General features: G+C 43.9%; 1 protein-coding gene and 2 long non-coding RNA genes across 5 annotated transcripts in view; 1 reads left to right on the forward strand and 2 right to left on the reverse strand.

Annotated features, from left to right (window-relative positions):
• Positions 1–12,846, reverse strand: part of EVA1A (eva-1 homolog A, regulator of programmed cell death) — a 201,514-nt gene that overhangs the window by 187,433 nt on the left and 1,235 nt on the right. The window contains exon 1 of one of the 3 annotated variants that reach the window (XM_068183311.1): positions 5,694–5,807. The exons of the other annotated variants lie outside the window; for them this stretch is intronic. The gene's annotated coding sequence lies outside the window, so the exon portion shown is untranslated. Of the gene's footprint in view, positions 1–5,693; positions 5,808–12,846 lie in introns of those variants that run through there. 3 annotated transcript variants of the gene reach the window in all.
• LOC137470216 (uncharacterized) lies at positions 1,974–3,052 on the reverse strand. The gene is made up of 2 exons (XR_010996951.1): positions 2,900–3,052; positions 1,974–2,160 (listed from the first exon to the last, which is right to left on the reverse strand). It is a non-coding gene; the product is annotated as an uncharacterized lncRNA (long non-coding RNA).
• LOC137470217 (uncharacterized) lies at positions 2,965–7,468 on the forward strand. The gene is made up of 3 exons (XR_010996952.1): positions 2,965–3,376; positions 4,599–4,752; positions 5,944–7,468. It is a non-coding gene; the product is annotated as an uncharacterized lncRNA (long non-coding RNA).

Raw genomic sequence — 12,846 nt, forward strand, 5'->3', positions numbered from 1 at the left:
CATTAATAAGACAAAAATAAAGTTTGGACCAAGATAATTCTGATACTGCACTAGAGAGCAGAAGAGAGTGGACCACAGCTGCAGTGGTGACAAAAGTAGTAGAAGTGTTTAGTTCTCTACCATCTCCCCCAGAAATACCTGGAGACAATAGAAAAGGTAACACGGCCCATCATTAGGCCAAGCTGACAAAGAAAATGCTCCCACCAGCCACACCTGCCTGGTATAGGCTGGCAGCCATCATCAGTCTTAGAGGCTTTCTCAGCCACGAAACTATTTAGAAGTCACCACAATTCAGGTAGCTGTGGAATTTGGGCTCCAAGAAAACCAGCAAGGATTCAAGCTACAGTGAAAGACATATGGAGACAATCAGGAATCATGGAATGAAAAGGGACCAGGCATGAAAACGGAGGCAGAGTCCCACAGATCTCAAGCTCTTACAGTGAACTTCAGGGCTGTGTCAGCAGGGACAGGAGTTTTGTGACAGTCTTTCTAATCACAGGCTCCTCTCACACTTGAATCAAGCTCAGGGCTACAGCCTCAGACTTCAGGACACCCAAGGATTGTGGCTCAAATTGACTTGATGATATTTCATTTTGCTGCATGTGATTTCTTTCCCACATGCCTCATTCCCTTCTGTGCACATAAAGGATGGAAACTGGCAAAAAGACAGAGAAATTCAGGGTGGGCATTAGTTACTATTTTTGACAGCACTAAAACAATATATAAAAAGGAGGATTTGGGTTTTTTGTTTTGTTTTTGGTGGGGTCTTTTTGCTGTGATTTGTTGTCCCTGAATTACAGCTTAGAGAGGAAAAACAGAAGACAATGTCTCATCTGATGCCTCCCTGATGGAGTGATAGAGGCTGGCTCTGCCAGAGCATTGCAGAAGTTGTGCTTTTGGGAGAGTATTGTTTTTATTTCAGGGAAAAAAAAAAAAAAAAAGGAAATGAGCAATCCCAGAAGGAAAGGGTCTGAATGCTTCCTCAGGCTGCACCATGAAGAAAAGAGATTGCTATTGTCAAAGGGTGTTTCATGGTTCTGATCTTTCTGAGAAATCTTAAAATATATCCAGAAATGTAACAAGAACAGAAAACAGATCTCTTTCTTTGGCTGTCCATTTGCAGTATGGCTGGTGAGACACAGACTACAGCTTAGCAGTGCTAGTTACCCTGGTTAACCCCTGTTCTTAATAATCACATTTAATAAGATTTTTTTTTTTAAAAACCACTTTGTACCCATCAGGAGCAGGCATATAGAGAAGCCAACTTTCCCTCATTTGAATAGCCCCACTGATTTTTAGTGAATTGCTCACGAAGTCAGGACTCCTCACCAGCATCAGCCCCCTGGCTAATCAATAGCAACTAGTTACTACAATAACAGATCAGGCTCATTTTTCCATTGGTGCCACTTTCAAATACCACACCCACAGTGTGCCCTCCCTGCCAGATTGCTTCAAGCACAAACTTCCCTCCAGGAGTCAAGTTCCTGGCAATACCTCCAAGATCAGAAAAATAGGACATACGAGAGATGCAGGGGCACAAAGTTCCTTAAGGATCAGAAAATGGCTTTTAACCCAGGAAGCAGTGGGATTTACCCCTCTTGACATTCTACCAAGGCTCCATCTCAGGGGAGCAGCTGGAATCAGCCAGGGCAGCACCTCTAATCTCCCAAAGCTAAAGATCCTCAGCAAGTGGAAAAATTGATGATTAGATAGATAGAGAAATTGAGTGAGTGAGTCAGTCAGTCAGTCCCAACACAGCATCCCCACAGCTCAGCACTGCTCCTGAGCCACAACATCTGCCCAGGAGGCTGCTGTAGGCACAGCCTTGCTGCTCTCTTGCTGGCACTGGTGTCCACAGAGCCAGCTCAGGACTCTCAGTCCCACTTGCTTGATAAAGCAGCTTGGACATGGCTGCAAACAACCCCTCAGGAGCCAAAACTGGCATGAAGAAGGACAGACAGAACAAACGCAGGTCACAGGTGAAAAGGTTTGTCTTTCTTTGTCCCACAGAAATAGTTTCCTGTCTTCAGATCTTGGAGAGGTTGGTGTGAATAGATTCAGATTTTCTGATGGGTAGATGACAGCAGTGCTGAGAGGTAGAAAAGGATCATCTTCCTCACAGGTCGAAGCAATGACAATTGGCCTTTAATCTTCAATACCCTGTAACAGGCAACTTAATCAGTCTTGTACTCCAATGACTTAAATCAAGGTAAACATTTTAAAAACACTTATCATTCCTATTGTGATACCACACTGACCAATCAGCTCGTTTTTCACCCTCAGCAGGCTTTGCTTGAGCAGAAATAATCACCCCCAGCTCCATCACACAGATGTAGGAGCGCTGGGAAAATGAAGAGGAGGCTGAGTGAACAAAAGGCATTTCAGGCCTGCTGGGGTCAGAATGTGTATCTGTATGGGAGGTTGGACTCATCATTAATCCAGCTCTGTTTCTAATGAGATTGGTTCCCATTACAGCAAAAGGAGATCCATGGCTTAATTTGCCAAGGGTACCATTGTCACGCAGCTTAGGGAAGCAAAATAATCTTATCAGTTTGAACTTGAACCTTGCCCTCAAATTATATGGACAATGTTTGTGAAAAGAGAGATAAAGAGATTTTCATTTATCCAGCAAGAAAAATGGATTGTCTGACACCAAGCATTTAGTTTCCTGCAGCTGCTGATAGACCTTTACAGTCCAGCCACTCGCCTGTACCACTGCCAAATGCACTAACTACTATCTGTGCACATTAACTCTGGACCAAACCCAGGGCAAATGGCACCAAACACATTTATAGTCCAACTTATTGGTACAGCAGTCTCTGCTCCTGTAGTGAAGCTAAAGTGAAAGCCTGGAGCCATCAGCTAAAGACAAGCAAATCCAAATCAGAAAATGTTTCACCCCTTCTTGCTGAACGTCCCTCTGCATCCCTCTCCAATCCATCAGCTCCCCTTGGCTGCTATAGAGGCCATCCTCTTCTGGGAGTTCTGCATCCCCCACATTGCAGCTAAAACAAAGAACATTATGGCAAATAACAGCCAAGCTCCATCTATTCTTTTTTTCTATACAATTCATTCCATCAAAGTTGTTTAGCTGAACAAAACCCCGGCGCTCTCCTTTATTGTGAGGCCAACAATAACCGAACATGTGAGCACAGCGTGGGTCCCAGATGTGCGCGCTCCCGCATCAACTGTGAGCCACTTCCTCGCCCCACTCACTTTTACAGGGCTTTAACCTCTTTGAGCTGGAATTCAGATGAGCACATAAACCAGGAAGCAAAGAGTGTTAACACAACAGAAGTGGCCCCTGTACAAAGGATACATGAAGAGAGGGACATGCTTTGGAAACAGTCAGATCAACAGCCTTGGTTTCCAAGGGGTTACCCACACAATAAAAATCCAGAGAGAAATAAACTGAACAAATCCCAAAGGATCTATTTTTAGCAATATCACTTGCACTGCAGGATCTTTATTTGTGCCTTTGAATAGACACAAAAACTTTTTTTTTCTTCTTTTATGGGGGGACAGAAGCAAGCAAAAAAAAGAAAAAAAGCAAACATTTGGAGGGGGAAATGTGTTCAAAACCAATTTTAAAAGATATCTTAGAACCTGTTTCAAAGACTAACCCCAAATTTGTAACTCAATTTTAAGAACTCTTATCTCATCCTAAATAAAGTAACCCTCAAAGCATGACTGCTCTAGGAAAAAAAAAATAAAAGAAGAAGAAAAAAAAAAAAGAAGACATAAAAGAAGGAAAAAAAAAAAGAAAAAAAAATAGGAAACCACAACAAAAACTATGCAAAACAAGATCTTTCACACAACTGCACTTTATGGCTCAGATCATATCTGCCAGTGAAAGATTTCCTATGATAACAACCTCTAGCTCATATTGCACATACAATACAGGTGTAATATTGCCCTTTCTTTAGCATACTGTGTCTGGCTGTGATGGAGTTAATTTTTTTGTAGCAGCTTGTACAGTGCTGTGCTTTGGATCCACAACCAAAACAGTACTGATAATATATTAATGATTTAGTTATTGCTGAAGAGCTTTTTCACTGCATCAGCACTTTGTCCCTCATTCTGCCTTCCCAGTGAAGAGATTGTAGGGTGCACAAGATTTTGGGAGGGATACAGTCAGGCAGGTGACCCCAGCCAAGCAAAAAGGTATCCCATGCCATGTAGTGTCATGTTCAGCAATAAAACAGAGTGGAGTGGGGTAAATTAACTTGGGAACTGATTGAGCATCAGTCTGCCTGTGGGAGGCAGTGGGTGATTGCCTTTGCATCACTTATTTTGCTTTTTTTATTTTATTTCTTCCACTTCTCTTTCACTAATTTTATGCCATTCCAATTGTTTTTGCTTTTACTCTTCCCTCCCTCTTCCCCTGTCCTACTGGGAGGTAGGAAGTGGAGGCAAGCAAGCAGCTGGGTAGTGCCTGGCTGCCTACAGGTGTTAACCCACAACACTCAGTTATGTGCACTTGACTTTGCAACTGAAATGTCCATTTTAACCTGTGCAGCCCATTTGCACAGAGATACTATAACACTGGAGAAGGAACCGTGAACTGAGTACCGCAAATTTCTTCCTGCTTATCACAGCTTAAGAGAATAGATAAGGGGCTGCTCCTGGAGAAAAAGGTGGATACTAAACAATCTCTGAAATATTGGGCAGTTTGAGCTCCTGATGCCAATCTCTTTGCCTTGGATCCTTAGCTGTGCAATGCAGGTAACATTCCAGACTCCTTCCAGAAGGGTAAGTACATCCCTCTAAGTATATCCCTCACAACAAGCAGAATAGGGTTTAAATAACATAATAGGATTTAAATACCATTAAACATAGAGGAAATAAGGCCCCAGGGCCATAAAGAACGGAAGAATAAAGAAAACAATGTTAAGGCCACTGTTCTGCACCCTGGACAACATAGGAATCCCAAGGAATAGAGAAAAATAATGTTCTCATTAAAGAGTAACGTAAACACAAAAAGGGCTGGACTCAAGCAGTTAAGACTACCTTAATTTTAACTTTTCTTAAATTCCATATGTTTGATTTGAATAATAATACTGTTATTTGAATGTTTCACACAAAAGCTAAACTTTTTCCAAACTGAACTGCAGAATTTTGTCCCATAGCATCCTATGGGCCACAGCAGGACTGCATGTACAGGCTCACACAGACCACAGAGGGAAGAGATTTCCCAGAGACTGAGGCCCAAAACAATAACCCAAAACCCAGCCACAGGATCTCAAGTTACCACCTATCACTTTAATTGCACTAAGTATCTACACTCTTGGTCCAACATAACTTTTAGGAAAAACATGTGAGCCAAAAGCCTTTGCAAAATACAGCAAACATGGGAAATTAATGTCAGAAATTAATTAATTTCAACACCTTAATTTCAACACCAGCCCACAGTATGATACAGAAACCACAGAGGAAACATTAGCAGAAAATCCCCACACTGCTGTGTTTGTTTTCATATTTACTAATGGGAGTAAAAGCCCACTTTAAACCCTTGAGGCTGATACAACACATGTTGATAATATCATAGCAGCAAAACCACAGGCATCTGATAGCAGATGAAAATAAAATAACACAAGCACACAGGGGGTCTCAGAGTAGGTGGTCTGAATGGCCCCTTCTTGACAAGGAGCACCATCAAATACTCAGTTTGTCAAGGATTTTGTGTATGTCACCTGAAGTCGGGTCCCTCTCACACCCTGAGGATTCTTATTATTTTATGGGCTGCTGGGGGAGTGAAAAAAATCCCTCTTCTGGCAAATAGTGTACTGATATCAGGTCAAAAGCTGGTGCACAAAAGTACACACTGAAGTTCTTTGTTGTAAATGGCTGATGAATCTCCTCTAGGTCTCTAGGCCTTCTTCTCTAAATACAACATTTAAAAAATGAAATATATTTTTTAAATCTTTCTTCCTCCTTGTTAAGGATGTGGGATGCTTTGCCAACAGCTGCATGTGAGCTCCCCTGCCTGCCACAACTAAAGTGCTTGCACAACATCTACTGCAAATTCTTCAGCAGCACCTATATCCATCTGTTCATTCAAACACACTTCTGACACCTGAGCACTCAGAGGTTTTGGCCAAATTGCAACTCACACACACTGCTCCATCTTCATGCAGGGATCCAGATGGATCCAAGAGGGATTACTGAACAGCAAGCCTCAGCATCCAAAGGAGCCCCATCAATACTGACACCACAGTTCAAGAGCACAGAGTATATCTGAAAAGACTCAGCCAAGATTTATTTTCCTGTGCAACCCAGAACTACCAACTCATCATTGTCTCTGACATGAGAAGACACACACTGGGCTCCAGGCAGCCATGCACTGCACACGCTGAAAGAGGAGACATCCACAGTTTTAATTACTACAAATGAGTTCATACCCTCAGGCAGTGAGCTGAGCCAGGCACATTTGGATTAGCCCAAACCCAGGCTGAGAGAGTCACAACTCACCATCCATCCTCAGGCAAAAGGAGCAGCTAAGTAAATAAATAATAATAACAGGTAGCCCAAGCAGCTCTCTTAAACATGCTCCCAATCATTACTCCTACACTAGTTTTAATCTGTAAGAAGATGAGTTGGGATTAACTTCTGTGCTTCAGTTCATTCTGCGCAGCTCTTGGCAAGTCAGCAAAGCTGCCTCACAGCTGAGCAGATTTGGCCTGTGGCTGTCTTTTGGAAAGAGCACAAAAATCCCAGACAGCAGCAATGCTGCATCAATGAGGCTCAGCACTGGCAAGGACACAAGGAGCCTTGTAGTATTGTACCAAACTAACCTGACCAAAAATCCTCTCAACCGCTCTGAGGGGCACATTGGATCTGTTCCTGCAGGCAGTCACACACCTTTCAAGGGACACAATCTGTGAAGCTCTTGGGTATCTGTATAAAGAAATTACACAAGCACGAAAAACCAGAACAAAATGGGCAATTGCTTTAAATGGTGTGTCCCCCCAGGATTGGGATTGCTATTTTGGACCAGAAAACAGAAAGTTCAGTCTATACCTGCACAGACATGCCAAGCACAAGCAGCCAGTCTCAAATAAGACATGTAAACAGCCCTGGTGTTGGCCAACTAAATCACTGCACACCCACCTAAACACAGCACAGGCTGTGAACACCAATCCAAGCTCTGAACACCAAGCACTTTGGGAGATCAGGCCGTGTTTAAATTAGCATCAACAAAAGGATCAGCATGAGTGCCAAGTGTAAATACACTGTTTTTCTCCTCCTGCAGGGACTAAGCTTATTCTCCCTACCCCCCAGATTAAATTGTGAGTTTAGCTTCTAAGTATCTCAGTTGAAAAAAGGATAAGCCAAAATTCTCCCTTTTTTATTTTTAATTGACCAAACAATTTGTGACATATAAAATCTGCTTTCACAGTGCCTTAAGTCATTGAAAATTTTTACCTGAGGATAGAAACAGTTGCTTTCTTTAATTCTGCAGCATTTGTATCCCTGATAACACACAGACATAGGAAGAATGCTGCAAGGACAATTTCCTTAAATTGTCTGTGCAGCTAGTGGGATACTGGGATAGTTCGAAGTTATTAAAATTACCACAGTAGACTTTTCTCCCTTTTTTTTTTTTTTTTGGTTTTTTGGGTTTTTTTTTCTTAATACTACTAATTAAATAAAGTGTTCCTGGTACTAACAAAAGTCTTAATCGTTTTCTGGGCCCCTGCAATTAGTAGATACAATATAAATATTGCCAGTCATCACACAGATGTTGGGATCCCTGAGGTCCCTTGGCTCTTGCTGACAGCTGTGATGGCTAAACCAGTGGATTTCCATGTGACAGGAGCCAGATGCACACATATGGCTCTTGAGCTTGAAGTTATTGCCTACATGAGGTTTCACACAGACCCCTCATGAGACATCCTGGCACCCACAGCAGCTCCATCCATCCCTCCCAGACCGTGTCTCCTTTCCCTGGTTCCATAAACACCAACCAGCAGCTGTGTTTTTGCAGCAGTAACAGCAGTGCCCCTGGTGACTGCCCAGGACCACAAACACAAGGAATTGGGAACACGTGTTTGTCATGCTGCAGCTCAATTTGGTCCCCTCAGAAACGCTGAATATTTTTACAGTCAGGAGGCACAGAGTCCTCCCTCACAGCATTTTCATCACTACTGTTGGGAAATCCACAATGTTTTCTGGAGCATGCCTCCATACAGAGGTGGACAGAAACCTGTATCTTTGCTTAAAATGGCATTTGGTCTTAGTAACATGGTTTTGTTGATACCATAAAGATACATCCCCACTGATAAACCAGAAGAACTCTCTCAAGCACCAAAATAGCCCCAGATTCTTTTCCTGCTCTGCCAAGAGCAGATCTGGCACTTGATACCCACCCAAACTCCCTACTGATTTCCTCCTCCAGGAAACCTCCCAGCTCTCTGAGGTCTTTAGACTCTTTTCCACTGGCAAACAGACATATGTGACTCAAACCCCAGTCGCAGCTTCCCCCTGTGAGAACCCCTCAGCCATGGCTCCCAGACACAGCCACCCCCTTCAGCTTCCGCTCCATGCAGCCACATCTCCAGAATGTTATCAGAATAGGCCAAGTGGTTTTAAACCACCTTTGATGAGGTTTTGGATTTTGTCAGCTCTGCAAAGGAGAATTTCTCTGCACCAGCACAGGCAGTTTGTCCTCAGTAACCCAAACTGCAGCCCAGGCAGCTGGGATGGATGGAGTAGCACATTTCCTCCAGCTGAGGAGGAAAAGATCACCTGGGGCAGGGACCTCTCTAAGCAGCAACCTGAGGTCCATCCTACCTCATCACTCAAAGCCCTTCCCCAAGACAAGGTATGGAGGTGGCCTGGACATGGCCCAGTCTTTAACCAAAGTCTAAATCATATCTGTTTGCCCCTGGGGTCAAAAACTCAACCCTCATTACTGAGTTACAATTTCTTTTTCGGTGTGGTTATGTATCTGCCTTTCTCTTGAAAACGCCCTCTTTTACAGCCTGAAACCTTCAACACATGGAAATCCTGGATGCCCCTTGACACCACGGACCCTTTCAGAGCTATTAGGCATTCAGAAGCTGTTAGCATGTAGATTTTGGTGATAATTTGGTGAATGGAGTTGTCAAACAAATTGCCTTTATTATGGACTGATTAAATGCAATCAGGGAGAAGTGCCTTTCCCCTCCCCAAATCCAGCCCTCATCACTCAAACAAACACACTGAGCCAATTAGCAGGGAGGTGGCAAAAGCAGCTTTCACTTGAAACCTGATATTCTTGGGGAAAAGGAAAAAAAAAAACAAAAAACAAAAAAACCACCAATCACCACCAACAATAATAACAACAAGAACAACAAAAATCTTTCTGCTTTCAAAACCAAGACGGGCCTCCAGGGAGAGGTTCCAAAAGCTAGCCAGGGCTCACCTGCAGGGTGTGGATGGGAGTTACCAGTACTCATCTGGCTCAATGCCAGATCAGCTCCCTTAAGCTAAGTGCTGCTCACATCCAGCTTGTGCCAAAATCTAATGCAAAGAACATAAACATTAAAGCAGGCCCAAGGGGAGCAGCACTACCGGGGCTGGTTTTTCTTTCAGCTGGGTTCTCCTGTGTCAGAAAAGGCACAAGCTTCCAGCCAAGTTGTTTCCATGCCTAGAAACCTAAGTTTTTGGCTTAGATCCTTGCAGTGGATTCTCTGATGTCTGTAAATTCTTGAGTTCACAACCCTTGCTGCAGTAGTGGAGGGACCTGTCTCCATTATCATGAAACTCATGGCAATCCCATAGATCTGATGCCACCACCCTTCTACCCAACCTGCCTGAAATCAGCTAATGAATGGGAAAATCCTTTTGGAGAATCAGAGCACGGCATGATAACAACACAAGTTTAATTCCTTGCAGGTATGCAGCTGGAAATTAAATGGTCACCTTGGCAGCAGTGGGCAGAGCAAAATTTAACGTGTGTTTGCATGACTTAGCTTCAGAGACAGGAACATCATGGCTGAGCAGAGAGAGCACACAGGATATGAGCAATAGCTGTTGATTAAGCTTTCAATGCCTGCATTTAAAGTTAGCACCAAAGCCTACTTTTGGCCCCATTTTCATTAACCTTGTCCCTCTGAGGAGCAAGGCCTGTGCACTGCACATGTATCACTGCCTCCCAGAGCCCATGCAGAGGAGCTATGGCATAACATCCCCTAGCAGGAGCAAGGACATTGCTCTGTCTTGGACTCTCACTAAAATTAGAAAGGGCCTAAAACAAGTTTTATCAAAAAGCAAGGATTTTGGAGAATTCATTGCTGCTACAGAGATCAGGACTAGAGGTTTACAGTTAATGTACAGAGATTCACAAGATCAGATTCAATCCTCATCACAATCCTCAAGTATCACCTTAAATATTAGGGGTAAGTGACACGTCAAGACAGCAGGTTCTAAGCCTTCAAACAGTCCTGAGCACAAGAACAGATCACAGAATGAGACTAAACCAAGAGTTCATCCTACAAGCAGCCACAGAGAAAAAGTCCAGGTCTTCTTAAGAAGTGGCTGCAAAGTGCCTGATAAGTCCACTTTCTCCCTCAGGATCTGCTTCCTACCCCCACACCCTGCTACAAACATCAATGTTTAAAGAACTATTAAAGAAAACAACTTCAAAACTCTTCACATAGTTCAAATACTTCACTTAAAAGGAATTTGAATTCTTACATCTCAGATTGCATCAGTCCCCAGCAGGACACGCACTGCTCATGTTCACATTGCGGCATTTGAGCTGTTCAAACAGGAGGGATGGAGCCCCAGTGTGAGACTGTGTGCTCAGAGGTTAGAAATCCCCACCAGCCCTGCTCTCTTGTGAGACCTGACACTCAGTTAACCACATCTCTGGGCACCTTCTCAGGGTGTGCCTTGCCATGGCCTACATAAAAATGAAATCTTCCTGCAGCTGAGATACACATGCCTTGAAGACACAGTCAGTGGAGAGTACTGGGAGCAGTGGGATGTGGTTGGGTTTAAAGTTCTTGGTAAGTCTTTTATCCAGCCCTGTTGCAGAGCTGCAGCATGAGAGTCAGTGCTGCTGACTTATGATCTGCTTAGAGCAGAGCTGTCCCTGAGCTTTCCTTCCAGGGCTGAATCCACACACTCTGGCCACCACCACACAGCCATGACCTATTGCAAACAGCAGCACCTCCTTGCTATGCTGTGTCAAACTAAGCTGAGAAGCCAGAGAGGTTTTGCTGCTATACAAGGTCTACAGGACTGTGTTTTAAACCCCCATTCTTCCCCAAAGAGCATCAGCTGCTGTCTCTGAACTGTACTGCTATTAATTTGCAAGCTGGAAAAGCCTTTACATCCCAAAGAGCTGTGTCATCTCCCTGCAGCACCAACTGCTGCAGAAACCTCTGTGGGATCACAGCAAGCCTTACATTCCTCAGCAGTAATACCCAATACAAATCCACTCATCTCCCTGGTGCAGACAATTTATGTTTTGGATGCACCACCTCTAGGTGGGATGGCATACAGTAAAGCTATAAGTTGTCCCCAAAGATGTTCACCTGCTCAATTCCAGTCATGCCAGAGAAGAATTCAGAACATGCTGAAGTATAGAGAAGTGTATAACAGGCCAGAAACAATTACATTGAATAATGTTAGAAGGTTGCCCCCCCCTTCCCTTTCTTAAGCCAGCTGACAATTCACTTATAGGGATAACAGTGACAAACAAGATGCTCCATCAGGTAGGAAGAGTTACCTGGGCTGCTGCTCCTTCAGAGAGCATGGTGCAAACCCTCATGCATTGGAAAGAGGTGAATGGGGTCAGTGCAATATGTGCTGGGAAAGCATAAGATGTGATTTGGGAATTGCTGTACCTTTTCCTACCCCCTATAATCTTGTGAGTACTCAGCTCTTGAGCTTACAGAACTATATTTGAGCTGCTACACGCTGGGTACAGCCCTTTCCTGCAGCAAATAATTTTTCCTGTCCAGCAAGGTACAGTCAGTCCAACAAGACTGGGGACATTTGCCAAGCCTGCTATCAGAAAACATAGGTTGGACCTGGCAGAAGGTTTCAACAGTTATGGAAACTCATGGGAGGTTGTGCTGTTGGGATTACAGACCCTGCTTCAGAGTACAGTGTTGCCACACACATATGCAGGGATACAAGCCCCCTTCTTCTCCCAAAGTATGACAGTTCACTTGGATGCTACAGAAAACATTATTTTGTTATCAGCAACCTTCTTAACCAATTTTTAAAAGAACAGCATCTGGTCCCCCTGCCAGCACCACTGAAGCCTATCAAATTTCCTTCCACTGTTCCAGCTATGTTGTACAAACACAATGTAAAGCACCTTTGCCCTGGGACACCTGTACACATTTTAACACTTGGCAATTTGGCCTGGCTGGGAAAATTTTATCTACATTTCAGAAAGACAACTCCTTTCCCCAGTGCAGCTTTTGCTCCCATCATGCCTATTCCATGCACCCCTTCTGCATCAACTTGCCTGCAAGCAGGAGCACAGAGAAAGCTCAGTGCCAAGAAAAGGATAAAAGCACACCAGAAACAAGGAAATGCCTCAGTCCTTTCCATTCAGAGGCAGATCTGCCTTGAATGGGAGCCCCCAGGACTGATGTGCCCCCAAAAGAGACTGAATCACAGGCAAGCCAGCCCCCTTCAATTCACATTAAGACTTCCAGCACCGTACATATTCTTTCCCCCACTCTCCACCACAAGCTTCTCCTTTCTAACACAAATTTCTCACAGCACACAGACACATGCACTCCCAGGCAGTGAGCAGCAGTGCTGGGATGTGTTGAAACCCAAGTCCAGTGAGGTTCAACCCTTGCAAATGACACTTTTTCATCAGCAATCTATAATTGG

The sequence above is a fragment of the Anomalospiza imberbis genome, chromosome 3 (genome assembly GCF_031753505.1).
Source record: "Anomalospiza imberbis isolate Cuckoo-Finch-1a 21T00152 chromosome 3, ASM3175350v1, whole genome shotgun sequence".
Lineage (NCBI taxonomy): Eukaryota > Metazoa > Chordata > Aves > Passeriformes > Viduidae > Anomalospiza > Anomalospiza imberbis.